Source organism: Jaculus jaculus, chromosome 16, assembly GCF_020740685.1.
Source record: "Jaculus jaculus isolate mJacJac1 chromosome 16, mJacJac1.mat.Y.cur, whole genome shotgun sequence".
Classification (NCBI taxonomy): domain Eukaryota; kingdom Metazoa; phylum Chordata; class Mammalia; order Rodentia; family Dipodidae; genus Jaculus; species Jaculus jaculus.
In genome coordinates, this window is record NC_059117.1 from 29128156 (window position 1) to 29137775 (window position 9620).

Consider the following 9620-nt stretch of genomic DNA (forward strand, 5'->3'; position numbering starts at 1 on the left):
CTACTCACCTCTCTCTTCTCCCAGATTCTGAAAACCCCTCAGTTTCTACTGTTTACACCTGCCTTTTCTAAAATGACATAGTGAGACACAGGCAGTGCTAGAATTTGTTTGTTCAACTGTAAAATGTAGCAGTACACATTTAAAGGTTTCTCCTTTACTTTTGGTGACATGAACACTTGCTTCTTAACTTGCAAAATAATGCTCAATTGTTATATGTAGAAAATTAAAAACTTTGTAGCCTGAGTCTCTTTCTTAGAATATAACAGATCACAAAATTACACTGAATTTGTAGATAGACAGATGAATGGTTGAATAACATCAATGAATTTAAATGACTATAGGAATATAAAGTGAGTCAAGAAGTCCTGAGAAGACCAAAGTTCACTATCTTCCTTCTGTAAGTGAATACAATTCATTGATATTCCTAAAAAGTTTTAGTCCTAAAAGTATGTATGAATTAGGAAACTTAAGTATCTGAAATAATATTTTATATATATATATATATACATATATATATAATATATATATATATAATATATATTATAATATATAATATATAATATATATACACACACGTATATGTATATATATATACATGCATATATATGTATATACATACAAATATATGTGTATATATACATACATATATATGTGTATATATATGATATTATACATAGTATAAATAGTATATATATAGTATATAGCATACATGTATATTAACTTATGTATAATTTCTTATATTTTAGAAAAAATAACTTTTGGGCTTCTTTAAAGTAAATGTTTTGAATCATAGTTTTAAATGCTAGCAAATAATATGAGAAGTGTTTTGTAAACATTGAGTAATTTTATCTATAAGCAATAGTCTATTTGAATATTTTAGGTGCCACTCAGCATCAAAATGGCAAATGCAAAAATTACTTTATTGCTTAAAAATAGAGTTGTAAGAGATGATAAATGGATAGTTTCATAAAGCTGTCAACATATAATTTTGGGTGCAGTTCATCTGTGGTAACTTCAAGGAAGACAAAATAATCACATAAATTTATAGTAGCTAACTTCATTCATGTTCAATCAAATTTTCATACATCACACACAGGAATGACTGTCCTCTTCTCCATTTGAGACTATCCTGACATAAAGTACAAACTCATCATACCATCTGTTATTGTGCAGAAGCAAATAAAAGCACTTCCTTCTGGAATAATGAAAAAACAACCCTTCAAAATGCCCACAAATATTGAGCAAGAAACAAAATAAACTGAGATTTTTCTTCACAATTTCAACTGGTTTGCAGTGCAGGAAATCCCCATTTTAATCAAGGTATTACTGTTTGGGCTAATTTTGTATTAATAAATATAATTATACTTCTACAAGAAAAAAAAATCCCCCAAAACATAGTTTTTAAGCTCCACAGGAGGCTCCACCAGCACCCTCCCAACACCTCCAAATTTAGTCTCTCCTCCTTAATCCCACCCTCCTCTATTGATAAAATGTCTGCACATTTATCATCTTTGGTAAAATAAATTGTTGAGACCTGAGATGCTAACAGCTTACCGACAAATATGGAGAAGTCTTGAAATTCCTTTGAAATAACCTTTATTATTTATTTGATATTTCTTTTTTGCTTGCAAAAGGTTGTTTTCGTTTTGTTGTTTTTAATGTTCTTTGATTTTTTTGGTACATACTTTGACATTTGACTAATAGAAAAATGTTTGATTCTTTTCTTAGTCATATTATGCCAAATGATTCATTTATCCTCTGAACTTTAAAAAAAAATAACCTCAGGCATTCCTAGTGGTGCATCTAAATTTATCATGCAGCTGTTTGAAAAATGGCTAGTATCCCAGCATGCATGCATTTGCAGTGTAAAACATACCGACTTTTAAATATTTAATGAGCAGGTTAGTAGATATAGTATTCATACCAACATCTTTATGCCCACTGCGCTTCTGGAGTTAAAACAGGCTAAGGCTACACTGCAGATTGTCTTGGTAGCAGAACTTTCTAATAACTTAGGTTACATACTCTTACTGCCTCCTTTTTCTGGTGTTGTAAAATTTGACTCATGCTTCATATTCACTTGCTAGTCATCTATTCCACTTTATTCATTTATTTATTTAATAAACATCTGTTGACCAAAACTTATCTGTCATGCAATGGACTAAACAGGGGGATTACAAGTTGAATGTCACATGACCACTGCATTTAAATAGCTCACACATCCCGAGACATATCCTGGTTAGAGAGACTTGTTGAAGCCTGGAACAAAGGGAACAACATCTTTCCATGACTTCAGCATAATTCAAAAACTGATAACATAAAAGAGGCAGCTTTAATTGTTTTTTAAAAAGGAAATTTCTGAAATATTTTAGATTGGAAAGAAGAATTGGTTTTAAACATGAAACCTAACACAATTTTACGCTTTTTAAAAGTTTGAATGCAAAGTAATTTTTCACCAAATAATGTACAGAGGAGTTTACCTTAACAATATCTAAAAAAAAAAAAAAAAAATTTCAATTATCATAGTCCTTGAAACCCTAGGTAAAATAATTCAGTAAAGGAAAAGGGAGCATCCAATTTGAAAAAGGGGGAGGAGGAAAAATTGTGCTCTACAAATCACTGGGTGAAAGAAATTAGGATATTAATAAATAAAATGACATCTCATGTTCATGTATAAGTAAAACTAATATTAAAATGTCCATCGAATCAGATACGATATAAAGGTTCAACACATTATTAAAATTTCATTGACATAATTTATAGAAATAGAAAAATCATCCTAAAAAAAAAAAAACATTTGGATGGCTGGAGGGATAGCTTAGTGGTTAAGGCATTTGCCTGCAGAGCCAAAGGACCCAGGTTCAATTCCCCAGGACCCATGTTAACCAGATGCACAAGGGGGTGCATGTGTCTGGAGTTTGTTTGCAGTGGCTGGAAGCCCTGACATACCCATTCATTCTCTCACTCTCTCTCAAATAAGCAAATAAAATATAATAAATGTAATAAAACATTTGGAATTACTAATGACATGAACAATAAAAAGAATCTAGATAAAAGTTAAAACTGAAGGCATCATATTTCCTGATTTTGAATGTATTATAAAGCTACATTAATGAAAACAGTTTAATGCTAACAAAGACAGACACAGAATGGAACAGAATACAGAGTTCAGCAATAAACTCACATCGCGCATTTAACTCATTTTAGGTATGATAGCAGTAAATATGTAGATATGATACAGTAAAAGAAATAATAATATCTTTAACAAAGAGTGTTAGGCAAACTGGATATCTACATGTTGGTGAATGAAATTTGATTCTTAACAATGAATACTAAAATAAACTCAGATTAAAGTTTTACACATAAGATCAGTGATTGTAAAACTTCTAGAAGGAGCCTGGTGTAGTGGTGCATGCCTTTAAGCTCAGCACTCAGGAGGCAGAGGTAGGAGAATCGCCATGAGTTTGAGGCCACCCTGAGACTCCATAGTGAATTCCAGGTCAGCCTGAGCTAGAGTGAGACCTTACCTCAAAAAAACCAAAAAAGTGCTCGCTTTGGCAGCACATAGACTAAAATCGGAACAATACAGAGAAGATTAGCATGGCCCCTGCAAAGGATAACACACAAATTCACGAAGAGTTCCATATGTATATATGTTGGGGTTTTAATGCAAAATAAAACCTTCTAGAAGGATGTATTGGTGAAAATTTTTTGTCACATTATGCTTGGCAATGATTTCTCACAAGAGTTCTCTATACCCAAGTGTCATATTCTTACAGGGCCATAAACCTTATAGGATTCTGGCCAGGGCATGGTTTGAATAGGGTTATCATGTGTCCCTAAGGATTCATGCATTGGGAGAAAACATGTGATACTTGCCTTGCTGAGTTTGCTTGCTGAGATGATCTGAGCTGCATTTTCATAAAAGTAACATGATTTATTCTTCTCATTACTAAATAAAAATTTAATTATGCATATATATCTTTCTTTATTCCTATACTCTGGTTATTGTTTATTGGTTCACTTAATATACGACTATCATCCTATAAAATATAGTACCCTAATCATAAATCAGAGAACCTTAATAGTCAGACATGAGACTAGGAACCACATAGTCAGGAATAAGAATGGCTTCACTTACCCTCATTCTTATTTTTTTAATTAATTAAATTATTTATTTATATAAGAGAGATCAAGAGTGAAAGAGGCAGAGAGAGAGAGAGAGAGAGAGAGGGAGAGAATGGGCACGCCGGGGCTTCCAGCCACTGCAAACAAACTCCAGATGCATGCACCCCCGTGTGCATCTGGCTAACGTGGGTCCTGGGGAATTGAGCCTCAAACCGAGGTCCTTAGGCTTCACAGGCAAGCACTTAACCGCTAAGCCATCTCTCCAGCCCATCCTCATTCTTAATGACCCATGGGGGATATTTAAGTACCATGTTCTGCCACAATGAAAGGAAGTGTCTCTTTGAATTTGAAACATACAACTTGATCTCGGCAACTTTAGGCTCTTTGTGCCAAAAAGACATCAGGAATAAGCAGGGCATCACTATCTGGTAGTCATCTGAAGAAGAAACGCATCATAATCCCCAGGAGAAGTGAGGCTTCCAATGTCAAATTTGGGATTAACATAGTAGTGTTCAAGGCTGAGAGTCAGGTATTCCAATGATTTCATGAACAGACTTAATAATGATAAGAAAGGACATCTGACGTTGGGTCATGATATGCAGAGACATTTATCTTACCCGTAACTGTGGGCTAACTCCACAATGCACGACCCTTATATCTCAACAAGGAGGGGCCAAAGAGGAGGGGTTAGGTCATGGATGAGCCTAATAATGGGACTAAACTGACTGTATTTGCTGAATACAAAACTAATTGATAAAAAATAAATAAATTAAAAAAAAAAGAAAGAACATCTGTCCACTGTCTGAGAAGGATGTGCTGAGGACTCAGATCTTTCATTATAGTGCCATGGATGACTCCAACAGACCACGCCCCTCCACTAAGGTGAAATTGAGAAAACCTGGTGTTCACAATGGAGGAGGTGTGACCATTTTTAACTGTCTACAGATCTCACGTGGCAGCTGGAGTTGCAGTTAGCACTGAGAATGCATTTTCTTTTTAGTTTCTGAGAAAAGGCCAAAAAGAATGATAGTGAGGCTGTTCCCATATGGGGAGAACCTACTAGAACACTTCAGTAGAGTTGTATGACTTATCTGTGAACTATAATCTTGTACTGCTCCTCTCAGATATCCTTTTAAAGGCTGATGTGTTGCTCAAGCTGTTGAGAAAGTAGGTGGGGAGTGCCCACTGCTCCCTATGAATTCCCCTCAACCTCAGACTCTGTGTACTCAATGGTTGTGCTCTCTCCCCAGAAAGCAGCCCGTGACCAGCAATGAAAGAATGCAACAGTGCAAATGTGAGCCACTTTCCTCAATTTGGGACTTCCCTGAAAGACAATCTCACAATCAAGAGTTTCCAAAGATGAGGATTCAAGTGAAATCACATTGTCTTAGTCCATTTGGATTTCTGTAACAAAATATCTACAACCTGACAGGGTAAGAATAAAATTATATATTCCATGATATTAGAGGCTAGGAATGTAAGATCGAGGTAATGGCAGGATTGTTGTTGTTTATGAGAGTCCAATTCATCCTTCCTCCAGAGAAAAGAAAGGCTATGTTCTCCTACAACAGAAAGAAGCTCCTGCATGCTGTGGCAAGCCCCCTTTATGAAGGACATAACCACATTCATAAGGGAGGAGAGCTCACAGCCCATCATATTTTAAAGGCTCAGCTTTTAGCACCACTAAAGGTCAGTAAATTTTAATGCTTGAATTTCGAAGGTGACAGTTATTCCACTGCAAGCGCTGTGGATCAACTTCCTTGCACCCCAGCTCTGTTGTGTAGTTAAGTGTCCTAGAAGACGTTCAATAAACTTCACTGGAGAAATATAATATTTTTATTGTGAACATTAAAATGTGAACATATTGCAAATTGGTTGTATTCCCATCAGGTCCTCTCATGTCCACTCTCCTTCAAACCCATTACACTGAGGGTCCTGCTCAGTGGAGGGCATCCATAATCACTGTAGGGTCATGAATGTACCAGCCAGTTCCTATGAAGAGGACAATGCCTCACAGCACACCTCCTCAGCATGTGGCACAGACATTCTTCCCTCCTGTACTTCTTCAGGGTACCCTGAGATTCACAGAGTGTGTTAGAAGTCTCATTTAGGGTTAAGCTCTCTGCAAGCTCTTATTTTTAGCTTTGATGTGTTTTGAGTCTCCTCAGTGTCAATATGACATTTTTTGGTTAAATTTTTGTTTATTTTTATTTATTTATTTGAGAACGACAGACAGAGAGAGAAAGAGGCAGATAGAGAGAGGGAGAGAGAGAGAGAATGGGCACACCAGGGCCTCCAGCCACTGCAAACGAACTTCAGATGCATGCACCCCCTTGTGCATCTGGCTAACGTGGGTCCTGGGGAACCGAGCCTTGAACTGGGGTCCTTAGGCTTCACAGGCAAGCACTTAACCACTAAGGCATCTCTCCAGCCAATATGATAGTTTTTATAGACCCCTTATGCTGGAATTTGAACCTAGGATATCCCATCTAAAACCCACCGACCTCCTGACTTCTCACCACATTTGTTAAGTTCTTTTCAGAATTATTAATGTAAACAGAAATTATATACTCACATCATTTATTTTCTATCTCCCCTAGTATTATTGAGAGAAAAACCTGTAACAATTTTTGTTTGCCTCTGCATCCCCTCTTATATAAAGCACAGTTGGTACTAATTATATACCTCTTGATTTTCTTTCTGACACTGTTGACCTGGGATAGCATGATCTAGTTCTCAGCCTTCCTAGTGCTACATTCACCTTCTTCTCAGATGGGTTCTTCAGTCACCAACAGAAAAGCCCCAGCAGAGATACTTAGGGTGTTGACCTTCTTCAGGATAACTGAATCTTTGGTGAGACTCTTAGCAACTTCCAGATCATGCCAAGATGGGTAGCTTTCATTTGATGTTCAATATTGTTTTCTTATATATGTTCCCCTAAAAAGATGCCTTTTATAAGAAGAAAGAAAAGAAGAAAGGGGAGAGGAGGGAAGGAAAGAGTAGAGAATAAGAAAAAGAAGAAATAAAGAAAGAGATGAACGAAGGAAGGAAGGAGGGAAGTTTTATGTAAGCTCTGTAGAACCCCCATCTCTAAATCTGCTGTGTCATTCATTGCTGAGTATCTCAGCTTTCCATCCCTGAATTATTTGCAAAATGTATACACATATGTAGATGCCCACTTCTTTTTGACTTGCACCCATTTTTACTCCTGGCTTTCAGATCTGAGCTTCTTAAAGGGTCTTTCCATTTCTTACTTCTCTTTCTTCATTCCACAACTCTTGTCAGGCGCCTTCAGCTGGCGGTGATGAATCCATCACCGCTGAGATCATTCTCACTGCTGGTCAGATCATTGCTCATAAATCCAACAGAATCTTTTCCATCATCAGATTACAAAGCCTTTCTTAAGAATGCAGAACATTTGTCTTGGACTCAGAAATGCCCTCTTTCTTGGCTCCTTCTGTAACACTGCTAGCTTTGTAGTTTCCCCGTCCTGCTCAGAATCATTAGCAAGCAGCTTTGTCAATTCTGTGTCATGCAACTCCCCAGAAGTTTAGCGATCTTCTAGAATTATAAGCTTCCTTCTCTCAGTAGTTCATAATGCTCAAAGGGAAATCCCATTCAGTTCCTTGGCCTCAGTCACTCTAGACTTAACTAGTAAATATTGCTATTCTACAGTCAAGTCTTCCACTCTCCTCATGACAACTACACATTTCCAAAGGCAAGTTCATTGTCCATATTCTTCCTGCCTCATCCTCACGAAATTACTGGATCCACACAGCATCACCAAGAACAGCTAACCAGGAGCATTAGAGCAGTATTTAACTTCTTTACTCTACCTCTATCGTCTCCAGTTTACGACATAACTACCCCAGAGGGTTTTCTGAAACGTTACTGAATTATGTCAACCCCTCTCTTAAATCCTCTCAATTATAAGGAAATATTTTGATTGCAAAGATCACCAAAACATTTATGAACTCATTTCTCAAAGGTCAGAATGTGTTATTTCCAATGTCCTTATCTATCTTATCTAGAAAAGCAATATGATTCCTAGAGTAAAGCTGTCTGAATGTAAATTCCTTGTTTGCTACGCAGTGCTAGTTACTAGCTGAATGGGATCAGACACAAGGTTGTTCATACCTCTCTATCATGTAATGCCAAAAAAAAAAAATATTTTATCTATTTGGGAACATGTAAGAGTAAACTTAGAGCAGAGTCATTATATTCCATCGTGGAGTATGGCAAGTATTTCTTCAATAAAATCTTGAAGTTTTCCCAGAGAAGCTTTGTATGGTAGGTAGATATTAGTTGAATTATTATTACATGGATAAAAATATAGAACTCTAATTTCTTATAGACTCATGATACTGTCTACTATTTTATTTCTCTAAATTCTGAAATAGCTCTGAAACTAAGCACACTTCAAAATTGTCAAGTATGAACTACAAGATTTTGGTAGGGAACAAAAGTTCAGATACTTATCAAATGAAAAGAGACTATATGACCATGCAAAGCAACTCAATCATTTTACATGTGGAGGCTTGAGAAATAAATATTTTCTAAAATAATGAAATGGAATATGAAAAGTATTATCACGTAGCTATTGTGACTTTGTCACTGAAAAAGAAAACTAAAATGTATAACTAAGGCTCAAATAAAGGATGATTTTGAATGTTTCTTATTTAAGTCTCCTGGCTGAGACTATACACTCAACAACTTGAATAATCAAAGACTGTAATCAATACAGCAAAACCCAGGAAAGGCAGGAACAAGCAAGCTGCTCCCCAGACGTGGAAGGTTATGAGATTTTGATAGAGTTGGAGCCAGCCACACCATATGGTTGCTGAAAAATTCACTCATCAAGAAAAGTCATAAAACTTGAGGCATAAAACCTATACCTATTAAGGATCAAAAATAACCAGTGACAGAGAATTTGCCAAGAAGGAAAGTAAAACAAGATTAGAAATCTCCAAAACTGCCCTTATAGGTGCAGACTGTGCATAACTGCATAGAGGACTGAAAGGTACAGCTTACAGACCATAGAGCAAAACACACAAAACACCCAGCCTGCCTTTCCACCAACAACAGCCTATGCAGATACTTTTCACTCAGTGCGTGTCCTGGGCCCACCACGGTTATGCACTTATTTCTCTTCCAGGGACTATTTCGTAATAAAGAAAGTACTATATTTTTTAATAAATCCAAAACATTGAGGTATAAAACATGCATATTTCTAAAACAAAACAAGTCCAACAGTGAGCTGCTTGTGAGAAATTCTGTTTCATATCACAAATTCCTAGGTTCCAAGGATTGTTTGTAACTCAAAATATTTGAAAGGACCTCCTAGAATGTTTTGGATTTCAATCTTTTTTAATATTTTACATTTATTTATTTGTTTGTTTGAGAGAGAGAGAAAGGAGAGAGATAGAAAGAGAAAGAGCGAGTGTGAGAAAATGGACACACCAGGGTCTTTTAGTCCTACAAACAAACTCCAG

At 36.2% G+C, this 9620-nt stretch overlaps 1 non-coding gene across 1 annotated transcript; it reads left to right on the plus strand.

The window, feature by feature from the left end:
• Positions 1 to 3545: 3545 nt before the first annotated feature.
• On the plus strand, positions 3546 to 3651 carry LOC123455395. Its single transcript, XR_006633884.1, has one exon. It is a non-coding gene; the product is annotated as a U6 spliceosomal RNA (small nuclear RNA).
• The last annotated feature ends 5969 nt before the right edge of the window (positions 3652 to 9620 follow it).